We start from the raw sequence: 12209 nt of genomic DNA on the forward strand, positions 1-12209 counted from the left end.
ACGCACCCCAGGAATCCAGTGAGAGGCAGGATCCACCTTCCCCTGCACAAGTGGAACCCTATAACATCGGACCAACGGGTACTCCAGATTATCCAGAAAGCTTACTCTATTTGGTTTCTGGAAACCCTACCACCCATGCCACCTTCTTATGACCGGCTGATGGAGGTCCATGTTTCCCTCCTCCATCATGAAGTGTAGGTCCTTCTGGCCAAAGAAACAATAGAGAGGGTGCCGGCATCAGAACTAGGTTGTGATTGATATTCATACCAATTTTTGGTACCCAAAAAGACGGAAGCCCTCATCCTATTCCAAACCTGCGCTTTCTCAACCTCTTCCCGAAGAAAGAAAAATTCAAAATACTCATGTTAGCTTAGGTCATGTCTGCCTTTGAACCAGGAGACTAGATGGTGACACTGGGCTTGCAGGACCTGTTTCCACTTCCCCATCCTGCCTGACTGGAGGCGTTACCTGCATTTCATGGTGGCCCATCACGGTGTTGGTGGTGGTTGCAGTACACCTGCGGATGTCGGACATTCCAGTTTTTCCCTACCTCAACAACTGACTTTTAAAGGCAGGCTTATCCCAGGCAATTTTCTCCCACCTCCAGAATATGACAGACCCCCTGCACTCGCTGGGGTTTACTATTAGCATGCAGAGTCACACCTGACTGCCTCTCAGATGCTTCCTTTAATCAGAGCTGTTCTGGACGCAGTGCAGTTTCAGGTCTATCCTCCCAAAAAGCGTGTTCAGGATATTCAGGTTATGATTCCAATGTTTCAGCCTCATTTCCTGGATTTTGGTGAAACTGACTCGAAGACTGCTTGGCTCATGGACTCCAGCATCCTGTTGGTGACACATTGCCCATTGGCATATGCATGCTATGCAGTGGGATCTGATGTTCCAGCGGATGCAGCTTCAGGGGAATCTCTCTGACCTGGTCCATATATTAGAGGGACCTGCAAAAGACCTGCAGTGGTAGCTGACAAACCGAGATTGCATCAACTCTTCCCCATCCAGAGCTGACTGTAGTGACAGATGAGTCTCTACTGGGCTGGGGTAGCAACCTGGGAGAGTTGGAGATCAGAGAACTCATCTCTGATGGAGTCCCAATTCCACATCGACTTGTTGGAGCTCACGGCAATCCGACTGGCACTAAAAGCCTTTCTTCCTTTGATCAAGAGAAGGTTAGTGCTGATGTTCACAGACAACACAACTGCCATGTGGTACGGCAACAAACATGGGGGTGGGGGTGAACTGTGTGCCATGAGGCTCTATGTCTCTGGACATGGCTGGAACGTCAGGCCAGTTCCCAGGTGGTTGAACACCTGGCAATTTCTCTGAATGTCTACCTCTGCTTGTAAAGTACCAGGGCTGTCTGAACTCTAGTATTAGTTTGGAAAAGTAGTAGTTTTAAAAAGTCTCAGCCATATCAAGAGGGTAGTTCAGCAATTTGTTGTGTACTCCTACTGTGGGTGCCTGTAATTGTCACTAGCATGACCTTGCATCTGGTACCTTGTCCCATTTTCAAGGTGTTCATAAAGCCTCTACATTAGTTTAACTAATGTCTCCTGTGCTTTGATTGTGAAGAAGGTAGTTAGGGTGAGATTAGCAGATATAATTTGATGTCTCACTGTAGGAGAGTGTGTAGATTATATTGTGCTGTCAAACCCCTGAGGGTTTTTTCTAATGCTGCTTGGTCAAAATTTAGATTTTCATTAGGCAGTAGCCAAGTCTCTCATCATGAGCCCCGTACATTTATTTTTGGCCGCTGCCATTATCATCGCATGGGAAAGCGCAAAAATAAAAGTAGTCAGAGTTACGTAATCATGTGAGAGCCTGAGGAGACTAGAGTCATGGGATATAGGGAGGAAGTTTGTTCATAAGGAGTTGCTCTACTTTTTTCTTGAATGATGTGATTGAGGGATTTGTTCTGATTTCGGGAGGTAGTGAGTTACAGATTCTTGGGGCAATCCCAGAGAAGACATGGTTGTAGGTTTTCTTCTTGTGGAATCTTTGAGGTTTCAGAAGAAATGTGTTGGAGCTTCTAGATGTTCTGGAACCGCCAGAGAACGTGAGCTTCTGAGCGAGATAGCTTGGGGGTATTGCGATGGAGGGCTTTATGAGTCATGCAGGCAATTTTTTGTTGGATTCTTGCTTCGTAAGGGAGCCAGTTAAGGGATTTGAGACCCGGGGTGACATGGTTGTTTCTTTTTGAGCCAGTGATGAGGATAGCGGCAGAATTGAGCACGGCCCTTAGAGGAGCAAGTTTGGACCTGGGTAGTCCGAATAGTGTTGTACTACCATAATCCAACGTGCCACCAGGGCTTGTACTGCATGCTTGAAGTTGTTGGGGGGAAGAAAGGTTTTACTTTTCTTAAAATACTAATTTGAAGATTTGCTGCTTTGGTGGAGGTACTGATGTGCTTCTGCATGTTGAGGTTCTTGTCTAGAGCAATACCCAGAGATTTTGCAGAGTCAATGATTTGTGGAGTGCAGTTGAGGGCTGTAAGCTGTTTCAGCCATTTTTCAATGACCATTGTCTGGCAGGGTGGGGCGATTAGAAAGAGCTCATTTTTTTGAGTATTTAGTTTGAGGTGATTCGTGGCTAGCCAGTTTTGAGTTTCCATTAGTGTTGTGTTGAGGGAATTAATGTCTCCGGGGGAGGAGACTTTTAGGTATAGTTGGGTATGGCCAGTATACATGCAGTAGTGGATGTTGGATGAGTTTAGAATTTCTGTTAGGGGTTCCATGAATGAGTTGAAGAGGGTGGGTGAGAGAGATGATACCTGGGGGACTTTTAGTAAGATCGGCATGGTCTGAGATAGAGAGTGATTAAGTTCGATTCTTTGAGATCTGTTTAGGAAATAGGAGGAGAACCAGTTAAGGACTGGTCCTGTTAGGCTCATACGATGTTCCAAAAGGCCTATGAGGCTTGTGTGCTTAACCATGTCAAATGCTGAGGATAGATCAAGGAGGATTAATAGGCAAGCTTGGTTTTGATCCAGCATTTTTAGTGCATCATCCACAATATGTGTCATAGCAGATTCTGTGCTGTGTCCTGCACGGAAACCAGATTGAAATTGGTCTAATAGATGGAAATGATCGATGTGGTTACAGAGTTGAATGTGAACACTTTTTTCAAGGAGTTTCACCAGGTTTGGGATAGTGGAAATAGGTCGGTAGGTCCACTTTTACTTTTTTCAGAATGGTGTAACTTGACTTGGCATATTTGTGGATTGTGAAGTTCTTGACTAGCTGGACTAAGGGGGACTCCATATCTCAATTCCAAATCATTGTCAAGAGGATGCCAGAGGAAACAGGAATTTGGAGGAAGTCCACGGAAGCACGTGTGCATTTTTCTCCAAGTACGACTTCAACTATTTCACAACATTGGCCACAAACCCCTTTCAAAGTGGAAGGTAGTCAAGTAAGGCCCAGTGATGAAGGCGTTAAAGGCTGCAGAAAGTTTGAATGGTAGTCAGGGGTCACCATTGTAGATCTGTGGTGAGGGTAGCTTGCCTATTGAAGTCGTGTAACTAGTCTCTTTGTAAAAAGATTGACGCTTTGTTTCACTTGCCCCATTCCCTGAAACTAGATGTGCCGCCTAAGATGGTCAGGACTTCTATCGAATTTTGTTCCTACTCTGAGTGGCTACTGCAACATAAAACAAAGATGTGCCTCCCAGGTTAGAGACCAGCCCAATGCAAATCAGCATTGAGGACAAGCCCCAAATAGGCAGACACCTTTCTGAGGTTGCTTGTGTTACTATTCTGAGGGAACCCGGCCTGGCTACTTTTGGATGGACTTTTCCTTTTTAATATGAGGGAAATAGTGGACTGGAATGAAGCCTGGGTATTTATTTGTGGGTGAGAAAATTGTTAGTTAACATTTTTGGTTGTCAAACCATGAGTGGCTGCACTGAAATACACTAGCTGCTGTTGTGCACCATGCTACCTCACATACCCTACTGCAGTAGTCCCATCCTGTGATTGAAGCGTACATGGTGTTGCATGTCGGCAAATTCTAAGCGACTGCTGAATGTACCCTTGAAGAGCTGAACAGCTATGAGAACATCCCTACTTCTGCACTGGCTCCTTTTTGGCCCCTCAATTGTTTATGAATGTATGACGTTACTACGACATACATTACCACGCAGAAGGTTACAAAGCGAACATTACATCGTTCTACGACTTGCACTAGATAGCGCGCTGGACTTAGGAATAGTATAAATTACTATTCCTACTCCAGTTAGCACAACAGTAGGGATGTGTTGGACTTAAAATCCAACACATTCCTTTGTGTTGCACGCCATCTAGTGCAAGTCGTAGAAACGACTTGTGATGTGATGCCATGCGTGGTAACAACGTGGACGATGTAACGTCCGCTTTGTAACCTACCCACGTGGTATTGACAGCGTTATAAACGCTGTTTCCCATTGTTTATCCATCTTGAGCTAAAATGCTATGGTTGTCAACTATGCATCAGTACACACTCCTACTTAATGATTGTTAGGTCTTTTTGCATCTTGGTTTGCAGCCACTTCTTCTCACATCTGATGACTTGTAATTGTTAACTTGTTCTTGGCCATATCATGGTGCAGAAGATCGGACTATTTTGGAACAAGGATTGAGTAGGGCGTGGGCAACTGCTGTTATCGGCTTTGCACGATTGAAGGTACAGATGTAGCTTCTCAGGACGTCAGGCTGTATGCCTAGAAGTGCTTAAAGAAACTGGTCCTCATCTCTGCTTTGGCTGAACCATGTGGGTTGGATATGTGTGTATTTGGTTAAAGCAGTTGGAATCCAGATTGGGCTGGTCTGTGTTGAAGCCAGTGGCAACTGAGTTTGGTCATGGAGAAGCAGTCGGGGTCCAGCATGACCAGCTGTGTGATGTCAGCGATTACCAAAATGTAGAAAACTATATACTTAATAGTCTTGGTAGATGCACACCCTGGAAATTTGGACACTCCACAAAGATGGTGTTCTTACTGCTACTTTAGACTGTAGTGATGATGTTGGATAGTTCGTCTTTCAAAGGGTCGTTTGCTATCGTGGATTTAGAATGTGCAGGTCTGTGTTGGCCATGGAGGTTAAATATCTAGGGCATGGCTCCTAAATTGTAGTACTGGGGATTGTAGTCTCTATGAGCAGGCCTTGAAGAGGTCTTAGCATTCCAGTACTGTCCCTCCACTGGTTCCTAAGTGTGCTGCAGACATTTTCTGTCCCGTGCACTGGCTGGTTGTAACCTTGGCATTACAAAGAAAGGGTAAGCCCAAAAAGAGTCACTGGGACCTGAGTAAATATCGGTACAAAGGGAAAGGGTCCCAGAACAGTGTGAGTGTGCAATAGAATTAGCTTAGTATAAAGATAAAGAACACATATAATCAACTTGAATGTACATTGTTATTTAATCACAAAGTACCGACACACAAAATATTGTGCACACAGCATATGTTCACATAGTAACCAATGGTAATGCTCAAAGGGTTGGGGGAAGGGAGGTGAGAGTGGTAGGAAGTAGTGCAGGGTAAGGCACATGATACAATACAGGTCCAGCGCCCTTAGTCAAAAACGTTTTTAAAACCTGGCTTCAGCCAAGAGCCAGACGCATATACAGAAAACGATCATAAATTCAGGGTAACCATGCTTCTAAAAATAGCAGTAAAATTCAAGTTCGGGATAGAGGCTGGCAAATGGATCAGTTGTCGATGTTTCGACCCCACGACAGGGTAGGGACAAGTGGGCCCTTACAGGAGGGTCTTCCTCAGGACAGGGGAAGTGGTGTGGGCAGGCTTCCTAAAACGAAAAAATAAATAAAAGGATGAATCTAAGAGAGACTGGTCCCCTAGGGATCAATGGTTCATAAGCTAATGGTGGTGAAAAGGAAGGATAGGTGAATTAAAAAATACTAAATACCGTGGGTGTTGTAGTCTCACATGGGGCTATTGGCAGTAGTCACAATCAGGCAATTTGATCTGAAAAAATATTGGTACACAATATCAACAACAATGAGCGTGCCCGAAGTCGGGTGTGCAATGGGCCGTTAATGGCTCGAAGGGGAATAGTATGAATCTACTCACAGAGGAAGCGTAGTACAATTAAACATCCTCATGGGAAAGGCTTAAGCACAGGAGCCGCCAGGGTGCGGTCAGCTTCCTGCGGTTCTAGAGAAAAACACAAGTAAAAGACCCAATATAAAAGTTACACCCCAAACTGGAAGAGTTGGGTGTGTGCAGAAAGCAAACATCGGGACGTAGTTGGGGGCGGGAGAAATACCTGCGTATTATCTTTCATCCGACATCACCGAGGGCCTTGTCAGGAAGGCGAAGGAAGTGCGACTGGTAATTGCTGCTTATGAGCCAAACCTGACGGCCTACGGCACACGTGCACGTAATGCTCACGCTGGATGCGTGGAAAAAAGTGAAAAAAGACTTAAAAACGTCTTGGTACAAGTTATGTAAACACGGAGGGTATTGTGAATTCAAGGTTTTGTCAAAAATGTATCGGGCGGAGGTCAAATATAGATATAGTGCACATATATGCATGTGCAGACTCAAAGCGCATGCCTATCACGCAGGACGACATAAGCGCATGGGTCTAATTACACCAAGAGGCAATAGATCAAGATGTTTTCACGAAACCAATCGTCACGAGCAAATATCTGAGCAAGTCAATTTGCGGGGAAGACACTGAAAAGGTTTTGCAGAAATAAACTGAGCCTCAGAGTTCAATACAAGGTGACTGAAGTAAATAGGAAAAAGCGGCCAAAGATCATCGGCAGAATGACTGAAGGTAAGGCCCCTTCCCTTGAATGCTGCTGGAAAGATAACGCACTGAACGAGTCTTAGGAATCAGACGCGTGCAGTGGCAGTAATCTTTCTCACCCGCCGAATGCAATGTAAACGCGAAGCAGCGCGTTTAAACTGCACCGCGGCTTTTCTTTCTAAAAATACAAAAGGACACGAGGCGGACGCGGAGGAGGCGAGCCCGCACTCCTTCCGCTAAAGTACCTGATACAACTCCAAAAAAACACGGAATCCAGTAAAGCGTCCAGGACAGCAACGGCTGCAATCTTCAAGCTGAAATCCGGCGGGGAACACCATCCGCCATTGCCATAGAAAACAAGATTGATTGACAAGCACCTTTTCATCGTGAAGGAGGTGCTTTAGTAAGTTCCGCCCTGAGCCTCATGAGTCTTGCCCCTTGGCATGCTGGTAGCTGTAGTTTTCCAGATGATTACCCTTGTATCGTGTCGACCAGGGAAACAGCGGAATCTACGAGAATGGTATGGCTGTAGCCCCCTCTTTAACGTGATCGCTACAGCTACATAGACGATATCTTGTTAATATGGACAAGCGACAAACCTCAGTTGACGTCTTTCTATACTTGGCTTAACCAGAGGTCCCCTGATATCCAATTTACACTGCATTCGGATGCAAGTAAGATCGATCTCCTTGATTTAACCATCTATGCCGACGGTGACATACTACGGACAACTTTGTACCGGAAACCGGCAGAACGTAACTCACTTCTTCAGTACAACAGTCACCAGCCTAGAGGTCTACGGGAGAATCTGCCTTATGGGCAGTTCCTTCGCATCCGGAGGAACTGCTCTTTGAAACAACACTACATGAGTGAATCAGAGGATCTGACTGACCACCTCATTGAACGTGGGTACCCGAAAAGATTGATCAAGAAGGCGAGGAAACAGGCCGGGTTCAGTCCACGTGAATTGTTACTCCAACCTCGAGACAGGTCAAACATCCAGGAACAGAGGTTGATTTGTGTCACAAAATTCTCCACCAAAAGCAACGCCATGAAAAGAATTGTTAACAAGCTCTTGAACGTCATATGTGATGACCTCTTGCAGGAAGCCCTACCCATGCACTCATTTAAAAAGGCCAAGACCATCAAGGACCATGTTGTCCGCTCCTTTCTGGACCCCCCCATACCTACCACGGTCCTGTCCATCTGGAACATACCTCCCGTCATCGGCCACCACAGATGTGGGCATTGTAAGGCCTGTTCGAAAACAATCCAAACTAAGGAATTGAATCATAAACAACGCAAGATTGTCCTTACAGCTCACACTAATTGCAACACGAACAATGTCATTTACGGCATTGTCTGCCCCTGTGACTTGATCTCCGTAGGGCAGACCCAACAAAAGATCAAAGCGAGGGTGTTGCAACACTGCAGCCGTATTCGTTGCGAAGTAGCTGGTGCACCCTTAGTCGAGCATTTCAAACGAGCCGGCCATGCCCCAGACAGCTTCAAATGGATTGTACTGGAAAAAGCCACCTTGGGACCAAGGGGAGGCAATATTGGACTGATACTAGACATTCAGGAATCCAAATGGATGGCTCTCTTTGACTCTATAACCAATGGACTAAGTGAGATGGATAGCAGCTATGCTCAATTAGCAACCATATGCCTGTAGATCCCTACACCACATAAATGTTCCTTCCTCCTATGGAGCGGGTGGGGGTCTCTCTATTGTGTTGCTCCTGCTGTAACCCAACTATCTGATAAGCCTTAATCTTTCTCACTTCCTTGGGATTTACATGTTTCCACACAACTGTTTTACTTGATTGCTGCTCTTGTGATCATACACTGATTTAAAAACCTTCTTTGGCCCTAATGCGCTTATACCATCCTGCGAGGTAGGTACGTGCTGTAGGGCCGGAGTATAATCTGTTTTAAATTTGTTCTAAATATGTGTTCAGTGTATCATTACATACTTCCCTGTCTTGACCATGTGACATGTCTACTTTATCCAAGATAATTACATTTTTTGTTATTGCCTGTTGCTCCAATAGTACACCTGCGCCTATGCCGTTATGTGTGACAGGCAGGCATGGGCTATTCGGGCCACTAGGACCACAACTTTACTCCCCATGGCCTGATGCGTGTATACCTTGAGTTAGGCATTATGGGTGTACACCTTTAGTTAGGCACGCATGCACCGGCCACGTTATACCAGGCCTACAGTTTGCCCAATTGACTATTAGTTAGGTCATAATTTGTCTTCCCCGCAAATTGACTTGCTCAGATATTTGCTTGTGACGAGTGGCTTCGTGAAAACAACTTGATCTATTGCCTCTTGGTGTAATTAGAACCATGCACTTATGCCGTCCTGTGTGATAGGCACGCGCTTTGAGCCTGCACATGCATATGTGTGCACTCTATCTGTATTTGACTCCCATCCCGATACATTTTTGACAAAACCTTGAATTCACGATACCCTCCGTGTTTACATAACTCGTACCGAGACGTTTTTCAGTCTTTTTTCACTTTTTTGGACACATCCAGCCTGAGCATTAAGTGCACGCACGCCTCAGGCCGTCAGGTTTGGCTGATAAGCAGCGATTACCAGTCGCACTTCCTCCGCCTTCCTGATGACACGGCCCTCGGTGATGTCGGATGAAAGATAGTACGTAGGTATTTCTCCCCCGCCCAACTACGTCCCGATGTTTTCTTTCTGCACACACCCAACTCTTCCAGTTTGGGGTGTAACTTTTATATTGGGTCTTTTACTTGTGTTATTCTCTAGTACCGCGGGAAGCTGACCGCACCTTGGCGGCTCCTGTGCTTAAGCCTTTCCCATGAGGATGTTTAATTGTACAACACTTCCTCTGTGAGTAGATTCTTACTATTCCCTTTTGAACCATTAACAGCCCATTGAGCACCCGACTTCGGGCACGCTCATTGTTGTTGATACTGTGTACCAATATTTGTTGTAGATCAATTTGCCTGATTGTGACTACTGCCAATAGCCCCGTGTGAGACTACGAGACCCACGGTATTCAGTATTTTTTTAATTTACCTATCCTTCCTTTTCACCACCATTAGCTTATGAATCATTGATCCCTAGGGGACCAGTCTCTCTTTGATTCCTCCTTTTATTTATTTTTTCGCTCAGGAAACCTGCCCAAACCACTTCCCCTGTCTTGAGGAAGACCCTCCTGTAAGGGCCCACTTGTCCCTACCCTGTCGTGGGGTCGAAATATTGACAACTGATCCATTTGCCAGCCTCTATCCCGAGCTTGAATTCTACTGCTATTTTTAGAAGCATGGTTACTCTGAATTTATGATCATTTACTGTATATGCTTCTTGGCTGAAGCCAGGTTTTAAGAAGGTTTTTGACTAAGGACGCTTGACCTGTATTGTATCACGTACCTTACCCTGCACTACTTCCTACCACTCTCACCTCCCTTCCCCCAACCCTTTGGGCACTACCATTTGTTACTATGTGAAAATATGCTGTGTGCACAAAATTTTGTGCGTCTGTACTTTGTGATTAAATAACAATGTACATTCAAGTTGATTATATGTGTTCTTTATCTTTATCCTCGGCTAATTCTATTGCGCACTCACACTATTCTGGGACCCTTTCCCTTTGTACTGGTTGTAACCTTGGGGCTTGTATGCCCCACTCACAGTGCTGATGTTTAATAGCACTTCTAAGGTTGCCAGAAAAATTGCCCCCTGCAGCAAACTCTTCTGCTCACAGTAAGCTCATCTGTGCTTCCACTGCAGTGTCTCCACACCTCTGCTCTCCAATTGACCAATCCTCGTTCACTCAAGGTCTGCGGTCTTAATTTGTTTCTGTTGGAAGGTCCTCGTATGTCTCCTTCTCCTCCCAATATTCTATCAGCAGCTGTTACAGCAGCATTGAACAGAGATAAAGGTCCAATTCCTCCTACATTGCAGATTTTTGCATACATTAAGAGACAGATATTCAGTCAGTCACGATGTGTAAACTACTGTAATGGATGCGTAAAACCAGTTAGGAGTTCTCACTTCTTGGGTGGAGGCAAGTTTAGTATTGATTACTTTCGATTCACACAGATATCATAGACACATTTTGTAAAACAGAGTATTTTTCTAGTATTAATAATCAGACAGATGTAAGCTTTAGACAGTAGAGAATTCTCTCAGGGTCTTAGTGGAGGCTCAAGATCTGCACAGGAGAACTATATCTCAATTTAACATGTAGACTCAAAGAACAATCCCTTGTATTACAGATATCTTTTTGACCTGAGCCTTCGAAGATCGCCCTTGGATTACAGAAATTGATCAGGTTTGGTCTTTAGAACTGACTGACAAATAACAACAAATTTACTGATCAGCAGACCCACCAAGCCCAGTGGCTCAGTCACGTGAGTACACTATTCCGCATGCATAAGCTACCTTGTACTTAAAGCAGGCCCCATTCCTCTGCCTATCGTCCCCTGGAAAATCCTATGTTTTTTTCCAAACCATTTTTTCGGGTTTTTACACATTCGGGTTATGCTGTACATAAACACTTCTTTGACTTTACTTTATATTACAAAACAGCAGGAGTATTGTACATTATTCTCTGTTGTGGAACTCCTTGAGAATCCTAACCCTTACTCTCTCTACCCGCTCACCGCCCTCCTCCGAGAGTGTCCATGTTCTGCTACTTCGGATGTGTATAGGGCATTGTATTTGGGTGTAGGTTGTGTGTTAGGGCCTTTGCCAGTTACGTTTTTGCTTATGCAGTAGGGGCTGGATTAAGTCAGACTCTTTGGGCCAGTAGACCTCTCTCGAGTACTGTGGTGGCATCGCTGAGGTCATGTGTTAATTGGACGTTTTAGGGTTTGGTGGGTATGTTACGTGGAGAGGTGGTCTACCCCCTTCTCCAGGGGCATAGGATGCAGTAGCCATCGGAGGTGATGCCCATTAAGAGGCTGCTGCGGGGGTCTGGGACTCTGATCATGTCTCTGTCTCATAGTCCTTAAATTATTGTACGTAGCATCCCAGTGTGTTGCTATGGGTAAACTCCGAATTCCTTTCTTTTGCAGCTGGGTGCTGTATGCCTCCGCCCAAGTGATCACTGCCTGCTTTCAACCTTGAAGTGTGGGGGTGTCTACGAGCCTTTCACTTCATTGTTATAGCTCATTTGGCAAGTAACAGTGCCAAGTCTACAAATCTGGTGGACACCTTGGTATTTTTTGGGCGGGGGTAGATGCCTACAAGGCAGTCTTCAATTCGTATGAATCATGGGTGCGCTGTCACCTCTGCTAGTGTCGAGGATCCCCTCCCAGAAGGGGCAGAGTAGTGGACCATTCCATAGCATGTGAGAAAAATCTGCTGGAACATAATGACATCTAGGGTAAGTGGCGGCCATTGTTGTGTATATTCGATGCAATCTGGAGGGGGTGAGGTAAGCCCAGTGTAATTTA

The 12209-nt window shown here is 45.2% G+C and overlaps 1 protein-coding gene across 6 annotated transcripts in view; it reads left to right on the forward strand.

Annotated features, from left to right (window-relative positions):
• ZNF385C (zinc finger protein 385C) overlaps positions 1-12209 on the forward strand; it is a 1559117-nt gene that overhangs the window by 235860 nt on the left and 1311048 nt on the right. Inside the window, exon 3 of one of the 6 annotated variants that reach the window (XM_078645422.1) lies at positions 11028-11162. The exons of the other annotated variants lie outside the window; for them this stretch is intronic. The gene's annotated coding sequence lies outside the window, so the exon portion shown is untranslated. The remainder of the gene's footprint in view (positions 1-11027; positions 11163-12209) is intronic. 6 annotated transcript variants of the gene reach the window in all.

Source organism: Lissotriton helveticus, chromosome 5_1 (genome assembly GCF_964261635.1).
Source record: "Lissotriton helveticus chromosome 5_1, aLisHel1.1, whole genome shotgun sequence".
Taxonomy (NCBI): Eukaryota; Metazoa; Chordata; class Amphibia; order Caudata; family Salamandridae; genus Lissotriton; species Lissotriton helveticus.